General features: G+C 42.7%; 1 long non-coding RNA gene across 1 annotated transcript; it reads right to left on the bottom strand.

Annotated features, from left to right (window-relative positions):
- Positions 1–625: 625 nt before the first annotated feature.
- On the bottom strand, positions 626–14,528 carry LOC109146419. The gene is made up of 3 exons (XR_002048406.2): positions 14,335–14,528; positions 9,829–9,970; positions 626–885 (listed from the first exon to the last, which is right to left on the bottom strand). It is a non-coding gene; the product is annotated as an uncharacterized LOC109146419 (long non-coding RNA).
- Between the last annotated feature and the right edge of the window lie 6,495 nt (positions 14,529–21,023).

The raw sequence follows: 21,023 nt of genomic DNA, 5'->3' as shown, positions 1-21,023 counted from the left end.
CACAGCAGAGTGAAGAAGGGATGCCAATGAACAGAGAATTCTGTACTAGAGTGCATGTATGTATCCTATCAAAGGAACAGACCTTCCTGGATCTCTTGAGGCATTAACTTTTCTGATGTAGAGTATTTTTTCAAGGAAAGAAACAGAAAAAGCACAACATTCCGTACTGTTGGTCTGCCAGAAAAACATATTTTGAGCCATTGCCAGCTAGTGACCTTAGTCAGCAAATATGACTCCATAGATTTTCAGCCCTGCTGTCTCTTCACCAAGGGAGACAAGAGGCTTGTCAAAGCTGTACAGGCACACACACTCTCACAGTGAAATGCTTTTTCTCTCGACTGTGCAGACATCAGGATTACTGAACCTGACATAAACTCATCATTTTCCTGGAAGCAAAAAGGGATGCTAGCCAAAAAGATGAGCCACAGTCGGCAAGAGCTGCCTTGTCCTGGATTACCAAAGGGCAGGCTGTGCAGAGCCATCCTCAGATAAGTGTGCAATGCACAGCCACTGTTTGGAGGTACCTGAAATGATCTGCTGAGAACACCTCCCTGCAGCCTGCACTGAGCCTCTCCACAGCACTCACCTGGCAAGGCACAAACAGGTTAAGGAAGAAACGCAGAAGCTTAAGGAGAGGATGATGGGTGGGAGGCAGCAAAAGGGAGTAGTGGTCAATGCCACAAGGCACATTTTCCCCTTACCTGCAAAGTGAAACACACCAGCACCTAGAGACCATCTGCAGCTCCTCTCTCTGTGCTGCTTTGCTGTTTGTTCTCATTCTGGTTTTGAAGCAGTTCATCAGGCCCTCCAGCACAAGAGGTTTACTTTTTTCACCAGATTCAAGCAGTGTCTTGGATCAAGGAGAACAGAATCCTGGGGGATGGGCTAAAAAAAGGGAAAAAAAATAACATAAAGAGGGAGAAAGATAATACACTATATACTGGAGAGAAAAGCAAAAAAATTTCAAGAGATTTGCCCTGATAGAGGCAGGGTGGGATCAAGAACCAAGAAGTGGGAACAGAATGTCAGTCAAGCGAAGGGAGGGCAACAAACCACACAAGCAGTGTGGTGACACCGGGGCACGCTCATAGCACTATGTAGATGTTTTTCCTAATTTGTTTGTTGTGAATAGTAAGAAGAAAATGACAAGTTAAAGGAAGAAGTATGCAAGAGGATTCAGGGCTTCTACATTTTAAGTGTTTGGTCTTCCAGTTTGTTCATCTGCAAAATGTAGGTAGCCCTGCTAATGTGCCAGAGCTGTGCCGGGGTTTCAGCCCGGGATTTATTAAGAACAAAATAAAGAGTCTGAGATCTGTGAATAAGCACCAGAAGGTGCTGTAGATCAAGAGATATAGAGAGGGTATATATTTTTAGGAAAACCTTTACTTGTGCCAAAAAGTAGTTTCAAATCTACGCCAGCACTAACAAATTTAGATGAATTCACCTGAACACTTCTGTACTTAAAAGTACAATGAAAAATCAGAATTTCACTTTGGTATGAAACATTTGGGGCAACAGATAAATCCTCCAGAAGAGATGCCGTCATCAAAGTTGTGATGCTTCAACTTCTGGTGGTTGTGCACAGAGCTGGTGGATTCAGTAAAGATTTATATCCATTAATACACCCTGATGTGTTGTACATTTGATAGAGCCCTAGAAAAGGAGCCACTGGGTCATTTTACCTTCAGCACCGTGACCCTGCATTGCTTCTATGTGCAGGCTGGGGGGTGTGACCTGCAGGCTGGGCCATCCTGAAGCTGCCCCAGTTAGAGTGAAGCAGAACAAATAGGTATATTGTGAGGCAGTAAAATGAGACAGACAGAAGGTACACTGGTTGAAACCACAAGCTAAAAATACTTTATATTCTGCAAGAAAGACACAGCACTGTCAGTAAGGCAGCCTGAGACTTGAAAACTTATCTGGTTTAAAGATGTCAAGAATATCTCAAAAGAAGATGCCTTGTCATGAAAGGGCAAGCTAGCTTCAAAGGCAACTACAGTAGCCTGGGCCTAAGGAAGAACACATTGAATGGTTGGTCACTGCAGGGCTGAAAGGCAGGCTTGCATCTTCTTTCAAAGTAGCTCTGTACCTGTTCATTTTAATCTGTTCTCTCACCCAGCAGCAACTGTAGAGCACAGAAACATCCAGGCAGCTGTGAGAGGAAAACCACTTCGGAATAATGAACTCTAGGGACATCTTTTTCCTCTACCATTTTCCATCTGAAGGCTATGATCAGAACATGTATTTGCTCAGGACACAAATACCATCTAATTTTTCATTACACACAGGCTAGGAGACTGTTTTCCTACATGAAGGCCATCATTCATGGAGAGGTGAAGCCCAAAGCTTAGACAGAGGTTTCCTGACTTTCACCTGGACACAGCCAGTCCATGCACTTGCGGAGGTCCAGCCCCATGCAGATATGGCCACCAACTTTTTGGTAGTGACATCCCACTTGCAGTTCACCAAAGCTGTAGTAACCTTGTGTGTGAATTTGTAGGGGGTGACGAACCACACTCTGGGGGTACGCATACAGCTCTCACCCATCCTGGTTACCCCCTGGCCCCTCCTGTGAGTACAATCACAAGCATGAGCCATCATCAGAGTAACAACAGTCCCGTATTTTCTCCCTGCCTCCTTATGATAGTGACTTGTTCACCCTTCTGTGTTTTAACTACTTAAGCTTAGTTTGAGACAACATCACTAGTGCTATTATTAGTTCATTAATTACTGTACTCTTTTGAGAAAAAAAGCATTACTTATACCACATTTTTGCTCTGTCCCATAGATGGCACTGCATAGACTCCTGTACTCCTTGATTTCATCCATGGCCTTGTTACCACCATGCACACACCACCTTCTCTGCTGCATCACTGCCAAGAGGCTGGGCTTCACAGTGAAGGAAGAGGATGAAGTTTTGCACCATAAGGCATCTAATATCTACCACGCTTCCTGCATTAGACATACTGTAAAATGTTCCATCAGTATCTCGTCTTCTGTAGATTTTGCCAAACCTAATCTCAAATTTCTTTTTCTCTTTCTGACAAGGATAATAGAGGAAAATAAAAAGCAAAATTTTGATATTGTTGTTTGCTCGGTGTGTTTCTCCATTTTGTTTAATGGATATTCCCACAGCAGGAGCTGGTGGAAATGGTGAGCTCTTCCAAGAAATGTAATTTCTAGGCTGGTGAGCACAATATATCTCAGACAGCCACAATTGAAACTCTTCAACACCTAGGATAAAAATTTATGTTTAAAGTACATCAATATGAAGGCACATCTGTATCCACAGGCAACAGTGATTAATATCTCATTATTTTTAGTGTAAATGCATATTCAAAATGAAAGGCACATGGCAGTTTTAAGCTACTTAGCTGAACAGGATCTTCATGCACCTGTGGGATTTTAGCATTTCTATGCTTTTAAGAGCTTTGTAACATAGGGATAAGATCAGTGTATGATGCACTTTACTGAGTTGGGAAAATGTAATTTAGAAGGTGTTCTTATTGCAGGAAAGTGGTGTGGAAAGCTCATTGATAATCATACCTCTTTACATGCTTAAAGACCACAATTACTTTCCTGATCCTGGAATGAAAAATTTTAACATAAGTCTTCCAAGAAAAAGCATCAACCTGTGACTTGAATGAATTGCCCTATAGAGGGATGTTTGTGCTACCGAGCCTTCATACAGTGCACACATTGCCATCAGTGATTACACTGGAAACTCTCTAATCTAGAAAATTTGGGATCACATCACCAACGTCAAGAAAGAAAATCTGTGTTTATATAAGTGGGCTGGTGCCTGGTGAAAATGAATATTCTTTATGGTAACAACTTTTGTTGAAAATGGGTATTTGGCATAAGACAAAGCAAAAGAAGCAGTAAATGCACAGCAGCGGTACTAAGAGAGCAGGGCAGAGCAGATTATCATTTGGGAAACTTAGTGTTCAGCCCAGGGAGATCCAGGTTTACCATGGTCTAAGGGAGCTCACCACAGCTATCCGTAGAACTGCAACACTCAGCACTGTTTGGGGACCATCAGCCAATCAACAATATCTCAGGGATTTATATGTAGCCTTGATAACAATGAGAGGAAAGAACTAAGCTAATCAGTGAGCAGCAACACAGAGCCTATGAGTTCAGAAGAGATTTAATCACTACACAGGTATTTAACATGAGAGAGCCAGGCCTTTGCAATGAACCCTCCTCATTGAAATGATTCACATCAGTGAGTCTTCCTCTCCTGCTTGCTACTGTCACCATCCAGAAGAGGCAGCGGATGATCAAGTGCTTCTTTGATCCCCCATGTATGTGAAGACAGAAATATCTAAGCTGAAGAACTGAGACTCATGGGTCTGAGAGCAGATTCAATTACAACCCATGGAATTCAGTTCTCAAAGCTGAGAATAAATGACATTAATTTTCAGTTTGTCACAATGAATGGCAGTATCTCACACTCCTGCTGGCTCTCTCCAGTGCCTGTCCTTCTTCCAGGGGCTGTAAAACAAAAGAGTTAAACCTTCACTGCAGCCAAATCAGCTGTATCCAGACTGTAGGTCAGAAGCAGAATAATGGCTCCAAGACACATATTTTGAAAAATAGGGTATTTGATATATTCCTTTGACACGAGAAGTGGCCACAAACACAAGCATAATGTGCTCTAACAAGTTGCAGAATTCGTAGTAAGAAGAAAAGAAATTTACAGCCATGGACTATAACAGTATAACATTTTGCACTTTTCTGGAAGCCTTTGAGAATTTCAAAGAGGTGAGTTATAGATTTTTTTTTTTTTTTTTAAGTACAAAATACAGACACAGAGGCAAAATCCTCCAGAGTCATACAGCAACCTTGTAAAACAAAATAATACAACCAGAAGCTCAAAAGAAAGAAATCTTGCAGCAGCCCTGCAGAGTCCTCAGAGTCTGGGTGTTAAAAAGGCAAGTAGAAGCCTTCAGCGTTACAGCTGCATGGTTTTGCACTGACACAGCCTTGTCAGATGTGGCAGCCTTATCCCAGGGTGACAATCTCACCTAGAGGCAGGTGTTCTGGACTACAGAAAAGCACTGCTCAATCATACTGGAGATAAAAGCTGACATCTCCGACAAGAAAACACCTGGTCAGTTCTGCCAAACCTAAGAGAAGTCACAAGTTTCATTGAACTACATATCCCAAAAGGGGAATTTTTGAGGAAAAATAGATTGGATAAAAATTTGGATGATCTATAAATTAGATGTTATATAGGACTATGTATAAAGATCATCAGGTAAGTTATAAAAAATAATTCAGATTTTTTTTAAAGTTTTAAAGATACTTCTTTGTGTTCCAGTGAGATGAGGTGTCAGAAAAAAATCCCTTTGGTTTCAATGAAAAGAATATTTGGTCTGAAATAAAATATTTGGATTTCAAGGGGATTTCAGATTAAATCTTTTAGCTTTAAAAATCAAATTTAGGAAATTTACTTAACACAATGGTTCAAATAGAATTATTTTGATCTAGCATTGATTTTATTACAAGTATTTTTTTGCAGAGAACAATCATTGATAACATCCCATTCTACTTTTCCAGTACCTCAGCCCCACATGCAGCCCCAGCAGTGTTGTCAGAACAGGCAGCAGTGTGCCTGTGTCTTTACAGCTCTAATTGCCTTCTCAGGCTGCTGCACCAGTCAAGAAAACAACAGAAATCAAAAATATGCTTCTTTTTCTCTTGCTGGGAGGGAAACCTCTGAACAAGCATATTTGCAAAATAACTGTCTTGTGGTACCCACAGCCCAGCTCAGTCTTACCCATCTGTCATTTGACTCTGTAAGACAGGAAAGAAGAATCAAATTAACAAAAGTAACATCTTGTTAAGGCCCTCAAATAAGACACAACTTCATCTGCAACTTTGAAATAAGGTACTGTAGCAATAAATTTTGCTTGTCTGATGTTTCTAGTTTGTCACTGAAATACTGCTTGCTAAGATCTTTGCTGACTTAATTAAGCAAGACCTTCACTAGCAGTGTGCCCCTTCTGTGGCAATCCCTCTTCCAGTCCCAAGCAGGAAAAAAACCTAATGGTCAACAATTAAACATCATATGTTAAAAGCAGAGAAAAGGTGGGGAAGATGAAAGGGTGAAGTGCCTATCCCTTAGGACAGTCTCCCCATCCTATGAAAAGTCCATGTCATTTCTATAGAGGAGGAGCTGGCACTACCTGGGCACCAGTGTGGTTATCACCCCAGCTGGGGACAGACACCATCATTGCACAATCAGGCACATAATGACAATGTGAAACACCCTTCCATGAAACAGAGAAAAAAGGCTTCAGTAGCTCTAAGCTACCCCAGGCCAGAAGGGCAGCTGAGCACTTTAGGTGCTCCAAACCCTCTGCTCATAGGGAACTGAAGTCCCCTGCCCCCCTGTCTGGGTGAGGTCCTGCCAAGCTCCCTCTTCCAGGGAGATGGGCTTGGTGAGCAGACATCCCCAAGACAGGGAGACAGGTGAAAATGCTCTAAGATTGCTCCACTCCCTCTTAAAACTGTGGGATGGATCTGTCCCACAGGTGTCCCAGTGGAGGACAGCACAGCCCAGCTCTCTACCAGCACACATGATGTTTTAGTGAAAAGCCTAAGGAAAGGTATGGAAGGGAACATCCTCATAATTCTGCAGCCATTTTCCAGGTAAGTTGGCTTTACAGGTTTTTTACCTAAGTAGGGCAAAATGTCACATTCTCTCGTTCAATTTTCCTGCAGATTTTAATATCACTGCAGTGCACTAGTTGTCTCATCTTAAAAAAACTTGATGCCAGTTTCAGCCTTCAGTTCTGCTTTGACCCTTTATCAACTTCACACGTGACATTCTCAATCCTTTCGGTGTCCTTCCCAGAATAATTCCCTCTCCCTGAGAACTCATTTACTCAAGGATTAAATTCATGCATTTGCAAACAAGACAGCCCATAAAATTATATTGTTCTGCTTTTGCAAGAGGAGCAGCGAGGTGAGTCTTTTCAACGGGCCATGAATCTACTTTAACAAACATTATTTTTTCTATTCCAGCAAACTCTTTTAGTACCTGATAGCTTGGCGATCTTATTATACCAGATTTAAGAATTCCTACAGGAGAGATACTTAATAGACAACCATCTTATAAAGTTTTACTGCTACACCAAAAGGCCTTTTCAGAGTGATTAAATAATGTTAACTGCCTGAAGAATATATTTCCATAAGTTTTCTTTTTAATTAAAGAAAACGGGAAACAGAACACACAGGAAAAGAACATAAAGATCCTAAAGCCATCAAATTAATGATGGCTTACAAATGCGATGTGTAAATTCTCTGCATTTTCCTTACCATTCCCTACTTTTATTCCCTATGCTGTTATTACAACTGTCCTTTTTAATAAAGCATCTACATTTGTCTGAACATATAACCAAAGAGTTAGATTTTAATGCTTCTTAGCTAGTCAGTTATCTACTGTAGCTTCACATGAAATCCAGATACTACACAAATGAGCTCATTGTGGGTGGTAATTAATTTACACCGATAGGAAACTTGAAATAAAATATTAACATGGTCACATTTCATTACGACCATGATATATCTTTTTCACCCTTATTTAGTTAAACACATTGTCCCCACAGCTAGCAGAAAAATACGTCTCAGAGCTACACTGACAGCTGGGTAGTTGAAACAAGAGGGCGAAATGGAAGATGAAATTAATCTAGAAATTTTGAAATTTTTTTTAAAAAAGCAGAAAACTCACAGCCAGAAAGGAGCACAGTGGCACCAGAGGCAGACAAACACTGGAGCACAGCAGGAGCTCTCAAGTTTAGTGGTTCTGGCTGAGCTGCAGGGCAGAGCTGAGATTTCAGTGCAGGCCATGGGCCATGTGCTCTGCAGAGCAGTGGTGTCTTGCAGGGGAGTTCTGTTCGCTGGGCAGACCTCGTGAATCCACTGCAGCAGCTCCAGATCAGCCTCACACTGAGAAAACCTCTGCCCAGTGTAATGAACCCAGAGCTCAAAATCTGAAATCCAAACTTTGGTCTTCTCCATTTAAAAATTACCCATTTTTTTATTTCACCTTAGCCCACCTTTTCCCACTCAGCTCAGGACAGGCAGCTTCATTTGCTCTCCATGGTAATTTCAATTCCTGTAGGAGCTGCCTGGTGTGCTGGGCTGTGGGGAGCCTGCCTTGCCCTCATGAGCAGTTAACTTACACCAAAACCAATCACACCCTTCCTACATTGATGAGATCTACTTCCCTCACTCCCATCCTCAGCAGAGCAGCTCTGCCACAGAATAGGGATCCACAAGAAATTCTTTACTCTGGTGCTTAGGTACAAGGCAAACACTTCCCATATCTTAGCTTTAAATATTGTTACTCTCTCTCAGTAGAGCTTATATGCAAGTTTACAGGCAGATTGCTCACACACAGCTCTTTCCATGCTCTATAAAGATCATGTTCACCCATGAAAAACCCAAGGCCAAAGTTTCAGTGCAGGCTTAAAGAAAGGACACACCTAATCTGTGCTCTTGGGCTCTGCCAGTATAAAACAGCTCACATCAGACACAGATACACTGGTGTCAAGCATGCCCTAGTCCCAGGTTGTCCCCATATCAGTAAAGACTACAGGCAATGCCAGATGAGGAACTGTAGATATTCCTTTCCCTGAACCCTTCAGAATGATAAATGCAACAGGTCTATAACGCCTTCGTCCCTTCAAATGCACAGACATTTTCATTGTTCCCACAACACAGAGAAAACATTTTTTAAAAAAGTTAAAACCAAATCTGGTCTTGTTAATTCTTATATGAAAAAAAAATCCCATCTCATGATAAATCTGAGTAGACCAAGCACATATTTTGGGCTTGCCAAAAGCAAGCGCATTTCTTCCCAAAATTCTTTATGGAACTTCCAGTTATTTTCTGGCTGCATTTTCAGTTTTAAGTGATAGTTACATTTCTATTTTCAATGTCTATGCCACAAATAACAAACTTTCAATTTCCTCTGCTGTAGAATTATTCCACTCTGCTTATCTTGAGGTTCAATTCTCGTCTCCATTTTAATCACATTTTCCAACACTGTATTTTGTGCAACAAACCATTTTCCTTCATGAAAGATAAAAATGACTGCAAATTCCATTTCATTTTTCGACCAAATTTTGCTGATTTTTTTTCTGCATTTTTTCACTTAATTGGAGAAAGAATACATGGCAAAATACACACTAGGCCTACATCACTAAGAAAAATAACATTTACACCATCAGCCATCTATATACATTACAGCTACTTAAAACACTAGTATCAAAAGTGCATCATGAGAAGTTATTTCATATTTTTTAAAAGCTCCGGCCAGCAGCAATAATAATAAAGGCTTCTAATACCAAGTATTCTTTTTAGTAATCACTATACAATTTACTTACAATGTAGTTGCAATATAGTATAGTTTCATTTATACTCAGCCATAGTAAGTCACAGCCCTGGAGACAATTTCAGCAAGCTTTATGTACTGAACAATACAAACTTTTGTGGGCTCCATGTTCTGGCTTATTAGAATATATTTTCAGATGACAGGATGAAACTTAGTGTAGAAGAATGTAGCAGTCTAAAGCACATATTCTGCACATTGACGCAACTGCAGTAACAGTTAATGGTGCCCAGATGTTGTAAGAAATTGGAAAGCAAGTTTTCAGTGTGCTAACAAGGGCAATGAGGACTGAGATGCTAAAAGCCATTGCAACTGTGTGGAATTCAACCTCTAGCTCATCTTTCTAATTTCAGGAATAAAATTGTATTGTAAACAAAGAAGCAGTTTCACACCAGCTGACTGAGGACAAAGGAAATTCCTACCTCTTCGAATAGAGAGCTGTCCCAAACCCAGTGACGCTTCCTTCCTTTGTCAGGATATCTGATCACCATGCCCAGGGCAGATGCTGGAAGTGACACTTGTGCTTTCTCCAGTAGTGTGGTAACTGTTCAGCTGAACTAATTCCTGATAAATATAGTGGAATGGAGAAAGCTTGAAATGACTCGTCAATCTGTATGTTTCAAAAATAATCTAAATACCCGAAACAAGAAAATAGAAAAAACAATAAAAAGGAAGGAGTAGATGGCCATTTCTTATTCCTTCCCAAATTACACATTCTAATAATTAAAAAGTACTGGGTATTTAGAGTATTTGTCACTACATAACTACTAGACTATATTACTAATAAAAAATTGTTACACTCTGTATAAGCAGTTATAAAACAAAGAGGCAAACATCAATTAATCACCTTTTTGTAATCCTGCCATTACATACATCAACTAACTCACATCCTCTCCCTGTTTAAATAGTTGTTACTTAAGTGGGTTAAGATACAGATTTAAAAGAAAAAAATGAATAGATATAAATCATAATTCAAAGAAAATATTAATGCACATAATGATACCACCACCCCTTATTTCTGAATTCCATTGGATTTGGAATAAAGTCACAACAGCATTAGAAGGACAAGAGAAAAAATTCCTGTGCGGTGAAGAGAAGCACCAGAAAATGTGCAGATTCCCTGACACAACAATATTTAAGTCATTCTAAATTTCTCATCCCGTTAGCATAAATATAACTCAAAACTACTTCAAAGACTTGATATTCATTATATTGCATTTACAGAATGTAACTCCATTGAAGCTGACAGAACTACCCTGGTTCAAAACTGGAGGAACTGAGGAAGAATTTGACATTTTGATTCAATCTTTAATGTGCAAATTACCTTTCACTTATACAAACAAAGCGTACTGGCTCTCAGGCAGAAGATAAACATAATAAATCAGCTTGCATTTTTTTTGCCTATTAGTCACAGTGGAATTCCCAAAATTAATTTTATTTTTATCTTTTTGCCACTCTTCAGCTTTTTCTTTTTCATGTTCCTTCCTCATCTTCCATCACCACAGGTTTGTATTTCTCATTTTCTATTTTACATCACTCCATTTTCTTCTCTACAATGGAAAGGCAGACAGCAGGCACAGAGACACTGCCGGCCCAAGGTAACCTCCTCGGACTCCCACAATCTGGAGGATCTGATTCTCTCTCAAAAACACTTAAACTTTATAAAAGGAAGGGAATCAAAACTCATTTGCATATAGGGTCGTTCCATCTCTTCAGCTCACATGTTTACAGCTCTGGAAAGTCCCTTTCTGATTCCTTGGCTGATAAAGAGCCAGGAAAGCACAGGGAGAGGTGAGAATTGTTTTGCTGACCTTGCAAGTTGGGCTATGCTAAAGCACTCCATTAGCCTTGCTCGGAGGGCCTAGCTGGGAGATTTGCGTTCTGTTTATCCTTCAGATTTCAAGGCTTAGACCATGCATGCAGAGCTAAAGACTTAAGTCAGAGAAATCCCCACTCTTGCGCAGGAAGACGCTCTGGCCAGGAGCTCGATACTTCAGCTTCCTCTCTGTATACTCCACAGTCTCATCTGGGGACATCCTGAAAACATTATCAGATGCCTGATAAGCTCTTTAACTTTCAAGTACTTAGTGATTTAGTTTCGGTCAAAACCTCGTTTCAATACATTTTCAAAGTCTAAATAAAAAGTGAGACCCTAAAGGAGAAGAGATTAGACTTGCAGCCTAACATCTCTCGCATCCAAAACAATGTGACTAACATTTGATACTAGCATAAACGAATCTACTTCTCCATACCTGCACCAAGATAATCAGAGTGCGTGTTCAGCTTACTAAAAAGGAGTGGAATTAGATGTCTGGTTAATTAATGCTTTTATTTATCCACAAACAACGCAGCAGAAGCAGCAGCAGGGATTGCTTACTCCATTCCAATGTTGTTCATCATTGACATGAGGCAGATTGTTTCTGAGAGAGGGGTTGCTTAAAACTCTGGTGCCCACTCTCCCCATGGGCTTTTCTGGCAAAGCTGGCAAGTGACAAGACTTGTTTTGTTCCATGTAGACTCCCATATACCAGGCATTAGACAGATTTTTCCAAACCCCGTTCACAGACTCAGAACAGGTTGACACCATTTAACCCTGTGGCTTTAGCCTTGGAAGAGTAAACCTCCACCACCTCCAACATTTTCCAGTTCAGATGGGTACTTTGTGAGGATTCACCCAGCGGAAATCACACCCTCTCCACTGGTTGTCTTCATCCCAGTCAGGCCAGGGGACTCTTCTAGGATACATTCCAGGAGGTTCTCCTTCACACAGCTTCTGAAGATGAAGAAATGTGCTCCATCTATGAGTCTGGAAGCATCGAGGAACATTTTCCCATGTATTGCATGTCTGCAAGTAGACAGAGCTTAATCTACTTTCCACTCCCAGCACAAAAACCTATCAAACACCTTTCATTACTGCCCTGATGTTTTCTGCTGTACTTGCCCTAAGGGTTACCACAAAAGCAATGCACATGTATGGATCAGCTACCTTGGAGAAGAGGAAAACTTGCAAGATATTTATTGTTAATAACCGCATTCCTCTGAGTCAGTACAGAAATTCAGGCTGTCCATATTCAGGGCAGAAATATGTACCATCTACTGTTTCATCCCAAGATCTGGTTTACAGACCTTCAACTAGGCTAATACACAAGTTACAACTCACTAGAGCAGAGGTTTCAGACACAAACCACTCACCATTTTAACATCCACATCAAAATATATAACAACAAATCCACTGACACTGAGTAGACCCAGATGGAAAATAATCCCAACGTTTTAAAAGCATGTAAAACTGGGATTTTGCTTTTCAGCAGCATGAGAGATCTGATAGGCTAAAAAAATACCATTGCCTGAGCTCTCAGATGCTGCCCTGCATCATGTTTGGGCACAGAGAAGCCAAGGCTCTAGCAGGATTTATCAGTGTGGATGCTTACCTTAATTTGAATGAGTCGTTGCACAGGAAGAGAGGAACAGTGATATCTCAGGCTGAGATTCAGCTGTGTTTGCAGCGCTCACTTGTACAACTTCCAAAATGCATCCTCACTCTAGTCTCAGATTTAAAAACTTCTTTGTAAAAGACACTGAACTAAATTAATCTATTCTCTGCTGAGCAGTACATCCTTGCTGGTTCGTTAAGTAAAGGTAATTCAAGTTTCTTGTGTCCCAAAAGATGGGTATCATTATGTGCATGTATCACAGCTGGATAACCTCAAGCAGAGAGAAGCTGTAGAGCTCTTGGTGAGAGCAGCAGATTCCTCAGTCCTCGGCACATCTTCGAAGCAAAAGCAGGAAAGTGTACAGTAAAGCCAAAACACTTACAGTGGCCTTTAGAGAGCAAGGATGACAGGACAGGTTCTTCACTTTGCTTGTGAAACAAATGCAGGGACCAAAGGGGTCGAGGAAATGTTGTGCACTGCTCCTGACAGCTGACATCAGTCAGGACACTTATTAACATCTTTGCATCTCATCTGGAAAGTTTTGACCAACTGAATTTCTTTTTTGACATAAAGTCTGGATCTCTGCCTAATTGAGTGGCTGGATTCTCTTGAGGCAATAATATGTTAGGCCAAGCAAAATAACACTACAGCCCTGAGTGCAGCACTATCAGAAATGGTCATGCAGTGCATTTTAAGGCCACTAAATCACAGCCCAAGTGCCAGACCACCTGATAGTTCCAGCTACTCTGCTCTATTTATTGCTGTTCCCTGTATTCCTTACCAAAAAGGCTGACTTCCTTCTTTCACTGAGGCAGAAGGTCCTCCCAGAAGGGAAGACCTCTCCCAAAGTAGTTAAAATCTTTACAGGAGTATAAAACATGCCGGCATCAGAGATAAATCATGTCTTGTATATAAAACATCTTTCACAAAAATACAGCCTTCGGAAAGCAGAGTAGACATACAGCCATTTCATGCATGATTTCATAAATCTTTCATCCCTGCTTAGAGTATTTCTTTGTGACAGGCAGTGAGGTATGAGTTATGAATTCCAACATGAGGTGGAGCTTAGTTCCATTGAACACTACAGCAAAATCCCCATTATTTTGAAGAAACTGGAATTTCTCCTTCAATACTCTTAAAAGCAAACTTTCACTTGGTTTCACGACAAGTTAGTTCTGTGGATCTTTTTATATGATACAGAGCCTATACACATACATATATTATTCTTTATTTTTGTACATCTAATTTTCTGTTTTCTTTAAGCTGAATTGACTTACAATTCTGATTTCTGTCTTATTGCTTTAATAGCCAATACATTGAAAAGAGCTTGGGCTGACAGAGAAACCGAGGAAATACTTTATAAAGCATGCACCTTTCATAGATCATTTTGCACATTTACAAAGGCTATGGTCATATCACAAGCCAGGTAGTATTTGATTAGCCATTTCACAGCCCATTGTGACAGGCATATAAATTATGACACTGTGCTCCTACCTCTTATGCAAGCATTGAAGAGCTGTCAGGCATGCCCAGGTAGCAGAGAGGAGAGGGGATGGTAGAAATAGCTCTTCTGTGTACTCCTGATGACCTGTGCAGCCTCCAGAAACCAGAGGCCTGCTCGTGGACAGGGCTCACAAAAAGGGAGTAACATGCCAAGACAGGAGAGCTGCAGCTACCCTCCATTACATGTTTTTCTAAACTGGGAAATGTTCCCAGTAGGAAATGCCTGCAGAGATTCATACAGAGGCATTAACCTTCCCCCCAGAGCCTGTTTGTGTACATAAGTGCATGTACATGCACATATTTCTTATCCTAAAGGGGGATTTTTGCTCCGAAGTTGCACAGAGGGCTGGATTATTGCCAGAACAGCCCACAGCCCCTGCAGCTTTGCTCTGTGTCCTTTGTGACAGTCAGATTGCTTGTCCCAGTGCCTTGAAACCTTGCCAGAGTTGTTCTACTCAGGTTTGTCATTCTCTTAATTACTTTCCTGTGACTGGCTTTAACATCTGTGAAAACAAGTCTGAGAGCTAGTGCAACAGAGTCAGACCCCACACGAACCACAGTGCACGCAGAGATCTGCCCCTACACCTGCATCGTGGCCCCCATCTCCTCTCATGCCTCCCTCCCCGGGACAAGTCTTTGGCTTGCCTGCACCCTGCCCTTGAGACAAACAGTTCTCCCTGAGATGAATGCAGAATTTCAACAGGTAAAAATATTCCACTGCTGCCTGTCAGCCAGCTCAAGTGAAAAGAAAGTGCTGCAAAATAGCAGCAGGCAGCATGGTACAATTTCTGCCACAAGCTTCATAAATGGCTTCACTTTGCAGTCAGAAGTTAGAAAACAGGAAGGTTTCAAATGAGTTACTAAGGCAGGAAGTGAGTCAGCCCTGAGCAAGAGGGACAGCAAACATCAACCCCTTCCACTGCAGACACCCAGCCACAGACATGGAGCCAGGCACCCAGAACCAAGAGTGAGTGAGCCTGAGAGCAGAAAGCATCAGCAGGACAGGAACAGGGAGAAAACAAGACCCCTCTTCTCCAACCCAAAGGAGGGAAGATTTTATCCATCCAGAGGCTATCTGCTAACCAGTCTTTCTTCTCCTTGCAACCCCAACCACCAAGCCACCAGCCCTTCCCCTCCCGTCCCTGCCCAGGCACACACACCAAGGCCTCCTGTGCAGTTCCACTCAGGAGAAGCTGAAAAGAGTCCTGCAGAACAGCTCAGCTGTGAGTAGGATTGCAAGTCCCCTCAAGCATCAGGGAATTTGAACCTTGGCTTCTTGCTCACTCATTTAAGTATTTGCTGTTGGAAATAGAAACATCAACACTTCCTCCTCAGCTGCCATCCCACTCTGCCCGCATCCTACATGAGATGAAACTGCTCTGGAAACAGTCACATCAGCCTCCACAGAACAAGGAGGCCAAGGAGCATCTTAGCTTAGGCATAGAGATTTTAGCTGCTTGCCTAGAAACAGATGTTTATCAGAGAATTCATCTGCAGCAAACAGAAGAGCCATAAGCCACCAGTGCCACCGCAGCTCAGCAGCATTATGGCAGGAATTCCGAGGATTTGCATTTTGGGGATACATCCAAAAGAAGCCCCAGTCCTTTTTTAGGTGTACCTCCAGGCACAAAAATTACACCTATAAATAGAACCTAGGTACTGAAGTCACACAGGCAGAGTTGAAAATGAAACTCTAGATACTGGACAGTATTCCCCACCACACAAAAATGTTGCGCTCCTGGTTGAAGTGCCAGGAACATTTGGCCCTTAAGCCTGGACAGTCATACAAGCACTGAGACCCTACATGGATAACAAATCCCCCACAAATTTTTCAGGTTCCTAAACAGGGTAGAATACCTAAAAGATTAGCTGTTCCACAGGTGAAGCATCCAGTTCCTAATATGCTGTCCTCTGTTTCAAACATGCTGTTGAAGATATTAGGAAGACAAATGACGTTTTGCTCTCTGTGTTAATCAGAAAACTAGGATGCTAATCCCAACTGAAAAAAAATTTGGAGGACAGACATAATTGGCTGGGTTCAAAAGACCCTCGCCTGTCTTCTTTTCCTGATAATAATCTTCTGCAAAGCATCAAATCACTGTAGCAAAAGACTTAAGAATCAGAGCATGGTCACACACACCATGTGGGACAACCAAGGCACAACTGAAGAAGAACATAAGCTTCCTCAAAGCAACTAGATTTCAATGCAAAGCATTTCCAGATCCTTCCTGGTTTCAAAAGAATCTCAGACTAAGGCATGGGAAGCTATGCACAGAAGAAAGCACTTCAGAAGAAACTTTTTAATCCTTGAAAGAAACTGTTGAGAACTTCTTATCTGAACAAAAAAAAAGGCTGGAGCAAGAGTGGGTAGAAGGTAAAAAGCAAAATCTGGAACCTAGTTGCAACTTGCAAGTTTTAATTATCTTCTAGTGGAATAATCATTCTTAGAAAAGTGCTGTGCTGCTGGAATCAAGGCTTCCACAGGAATGCTCCCATTCTCATTTTCATTTTGGCTTTTTTCTCTCACTCATGCTTCGAGAGGTCAGCAGGCTCCTGGAAGCAGGGGGCATTGCATTTCCAAAATGAAGTTTTGTAAACTAGTTTACACAGCAAAGTTTTGTAAGTCAGCTTTGGAACTAGAAGTCTTGGTTTCATAATAATGGGACTCTTAAACTGACAATTTAAAATGCCTTAAAAAAATTTATAACCTCCTTCACAAAATCCAGGGAAGGAAACATAACAAGCTCTACTCCAAGCAAAGGATCACACAGCTGCTAAAAACAGTTCTCAAAGGTTGTGTATTATTTAAGAAGGAATGTGATAGGCAAGGACTAGACAACACCTAAACAGCCTTAGGAACAAAACATTATGGACAAAACTTTCAAGCTCAGAAGAAGTTCAGAGAAAAGAGCTGTTTGCTACTGGATGTATTTAGGTGAAGAGAACTTCCCTGAAAATAAGAATATTCCCAGAATATTCCCTGAAAATAAGAAGAATCCATCAGGGAGAATCACAACTTGTTTCTCCTGCCTGGAGTTTCCACAAGTAGCAGGTACAGAAACCCAGTCGGGGTCAATTGTATTTTTAAAAGGAGGTTGTATCATGCTGAATGAAGTGCAAAATCCTCAGAACTAATAAATCCAGCAGCACCTTACATTTAATTAAAGAAGAAGATGACAAGTTAGTTAAACATGTTAATTTATTGATTCTTGAAGCTGGAAAGGTTTTTGTCACATGGCTTACAGAGAACTGAAGTAAAATAATAGCTGATTTAAGCTTGTTTTTTTCTGGGTTTTGTTCTCATTCCAAAACTGAGTCATAAAGACTTTGAAGAACCTGCACTGGAACAACAGCCAAAGAAAAACATCCCACTTAGGAAATAGATCTGCTGAAAGCAGATGTTCCCAGATGGGAACATCCCAGCAGAGGTGGTGTCTGTGCCTGCTGCGATCTGACCTGTGCCACAGCCGGTCCCTCTCAAACCTGATGGTTCAGCAGCACATGGAGTCACCTCTGTGTCCTTGCTGAGAAGAAGTTTTCAGTGCTGCTTCTCAGGCCCCCGCAGGCACCTTTTTCACACATGGACAGCTCGCACCTCCCAGGCCACTTTGGAACGGAGACTGGCCATTATATCTATTCACCCCACAGGCTGGGAGAACTGCGTGTTTGCCCTGCAGAGCTAAGGGCTCCCAGGGCCCTGCAGTTGGGATTTCCCTGCAACAGTCCCAGGAACATCCCTTGCTGCAGGGTCAGGCACGCATTTGGGCTGTGTCTCTGCAGACAGCCCAGAGTCTACCAGAGAGGAAAGAAAGGGAAGACTTGCACTTCATGCCCCCAGCTCTGCCCAGTCTCCCCTGCGCTCCACTGAGGGATGGCCCATCTCCTCTCCACCTTCTGAGGTGCACATGCACACTGCAGCTGGGAAAAACACTTTGGGCAAAATTACTATTTACAGGGATTTTTGCTCAAGCCCACTAACATTCAGCATCCCAGCTGGCTATTTACAGAAGACTAATACAGCATCTTGCCCAGACGTCAGATGAAATTTGAGCAGCAGTGGAGAAAAAAGTAACAGGCATGAAAAGGTCTCTTCAGTGGCTGTTCAGCCATCACACTGGCATCGCTTACAGGGAAACGTCTGCTTGCATTTTGAAGAAAGGGTCAGGCCTTGCCTTGTGGGAAGACAAGGCTCTACATTCCGGATCAAGGAAAGCTCTCTGTCTCTCTGGGATCCGTGTCACACATGGACTGGTGTAGTCCCAGAAAGACAGAGCCTAATGCTGCAGCGCCTGCAGGTACCAATCCTGCCCAGCACTGCCGCTGCACCCTGGCCCCAGCAGGGATCGCAGGGCACTCCTGTGTCCCTGTCCCGCCCTGCAGCCGAGGCTCCCCCTCGCAGCTCCGTTCACAGTCACGGCTGCTGCAGCCACACAACTGTTGTGGTGAGCCATGGCTCCCAGCATGGTGTACTGGACCCTGTTGGACAAAAGGTCCAATGGTTTAACACCCCTGAGGCCCAGGAACCATAAGATGGCCGCCCGCCTCAACACGGTTGCCCTCTGGCAGCTTGGCGGGAAAAGTTGTTGATCAAGGCGGGAAAGACGTGCCACCTTGTATGTCTGCAATGGCCACTGAACTCTCCTCCCCTAGTTACCTCACTGTTTAGTTATTGGTCCTCGTTCACCCTCCCTGCCCCTCTCAGTCCCCATTGGTTATGACGTATTTGTCTCCGCCTGTGTTACACCCCCAAACTGTGTGGTTATTGGTTGTTCTATGTATGCTCTGCCCTGAGCAGTGGGGTATAAAATCCCCTGTCAGGGGCTTTCAGGTGCTCTCTTGGCCCTGCTCCCCTCAGCTCCAATAAACCTGTTCCTGCTTCCTCCAAGAAGAGTCTCCTTGTTGCTTCACTTCTCCTGGCGCTTTACCCATTGGTGGTTGAGGCGAGTCTCACTCAGGATCCCGCCTAGCCTCCCGCTCCCTGCCTGCGCTCGTCCTCTGCCGCTACAGCAGGCAAATCAGCTGCCCAGTGCTTGGCCTCTGAGCTAGCCACTCGTCTAACACTGCGGCACACAACCCCACCTGCCAGGGTCTCATCATCCCCCCGCATCCCTTCCGCCACCTACGCATCCCAGGGCTCGGTACAGAGCACTTGTTGCCTACTTACCCCAGCTCCTTTAGCGCTCTGTGCTATTCACAGCGAGAGCTATCAGATGTACCCTTTCCCCTCTGCTCCTGATTTATCACAGCCTGGCACCAAAGCTCCCCAGAAGCTGTTGCCAAGGTCTCTGGATCCTTCCACAGCCATCCCGCATGATCCCAGTGACAACATCCTCTCACTGTTGGTGTGGCAACATCCAATTCTACCTCCATTGCATGAAGTTCACCTATAATGTCCCTGCCCGGCTCCGTGGGGTCTCGTGTGCCGCCACAGAAGCACGGGTGGGCTCAATATTATACTTGGTAGCAAAGAGTCGAGAAGGGCATTTGCATGCGTTCCGGCAGGAGCATTTATTGCTTCTACACCGTCAAAGGTAGCAGAGGCAAATGCGAACATGATCACGAGGTTCACAGTTTTGTCCAGGGGCAGGGAAAAGGCAGGACTAGGGAACAGGGACCAATGAAGAAGCTCTGAGGGAGTGACAAGGGGTAGAGGCTAACAGCCAACCGGGGAATCCAAACTGGGACAGATTAACATAACAGAACAAGCATCCCGGGAGAAGCCCCTCCAGACACGCTAACATGAAGTGGTTCTTGTGGTACTAGGGACTTGTCTTACTGAAAACTCTCTCTCCCTTGTATGTTCACTGGCCACCGCATTCACTCATTGACCCTTCCTACCACACATACAATTCCAAACCTGAGAACTTTAACTAACTAATTTTCAACCCACAATTGGTAAGAGGGGAAAAAGGCACCAGGAAAGGGGCAGCTCTCAGCAGTACTTCTTAACTACGCTCACCTTGCAGGGACCTTGTGCAGCAATAAACCAGAAATAGTGTTTTCTGGGGCATGTTGTCCGTTTTAAGACCTATGAAGTTTTGGGTGGAAGAGAGTTACTTTTCTTCACAGTACCTAGCATGGGGCTATGTTTTGGATTTCTGCTGGAACTGGTGCTGATAACGCAGGGATGTTTTTTTCTTGCTGAGCAGTGCTTGCACAGAGCCAAGGCCTTTCCTGCTTCTCACACCACACCAGGAGGCTGAGCAAGCAGCTGTGTGGTACTTAGGTGACAATTGGGGTTAAATCATGACAGTCCTTTTTGGCCCTAATGTGGGGCTCAAAGGGTTCAAGGTAACATATTTGATTGGAATGCTCTAGATCAAATATATAGCTATTGCTGTTTAACTATTAATCAGCAGGCTCCTGTACTTGCCATGGTGTGGGAGACAGGGGAGTAGAAACTCCTGCAATTAAAGGAGGCTTTGATTTACAACCCTGGAAGAGACTAGGTCTGGCTTAATTGACAGAGATTTGTGGACTTTAAGCAAAAGGATTACAAACTTGTGTTCCTATCATTAAAAGTAAAATTGTACACTGGGTGTTTTGGTGAAGGGTTTTAAAATATAATAGTGTGATTTTATATAGTTTAAGTTAAGAATGTAGATGGTATAAGAGAGACAACTGTGTGTACGTGACATGAGAAGTTATTGGTCAAGACATAGCTGCATTGCAGTGAGAAG

This window comes from Corvus cornix, chromosome 13 (assembly GCF_000738735.6).
Source record: "Corvus cornix cornix isolate S_Up_H32 chromosome 13, ASM73873v5, whole genome shotgun sequence".
Classification (NCBI taxonomy): Eukaryota; Metazoa; Chordata; class Aves; order Passeriformes; family Corvidae; genus Corvus; species Corvus cornix.
Note: the sequence above shows the minus strand (reverse complement) of the source record. Positions and strands in the feature narration are given on the sequence as shown.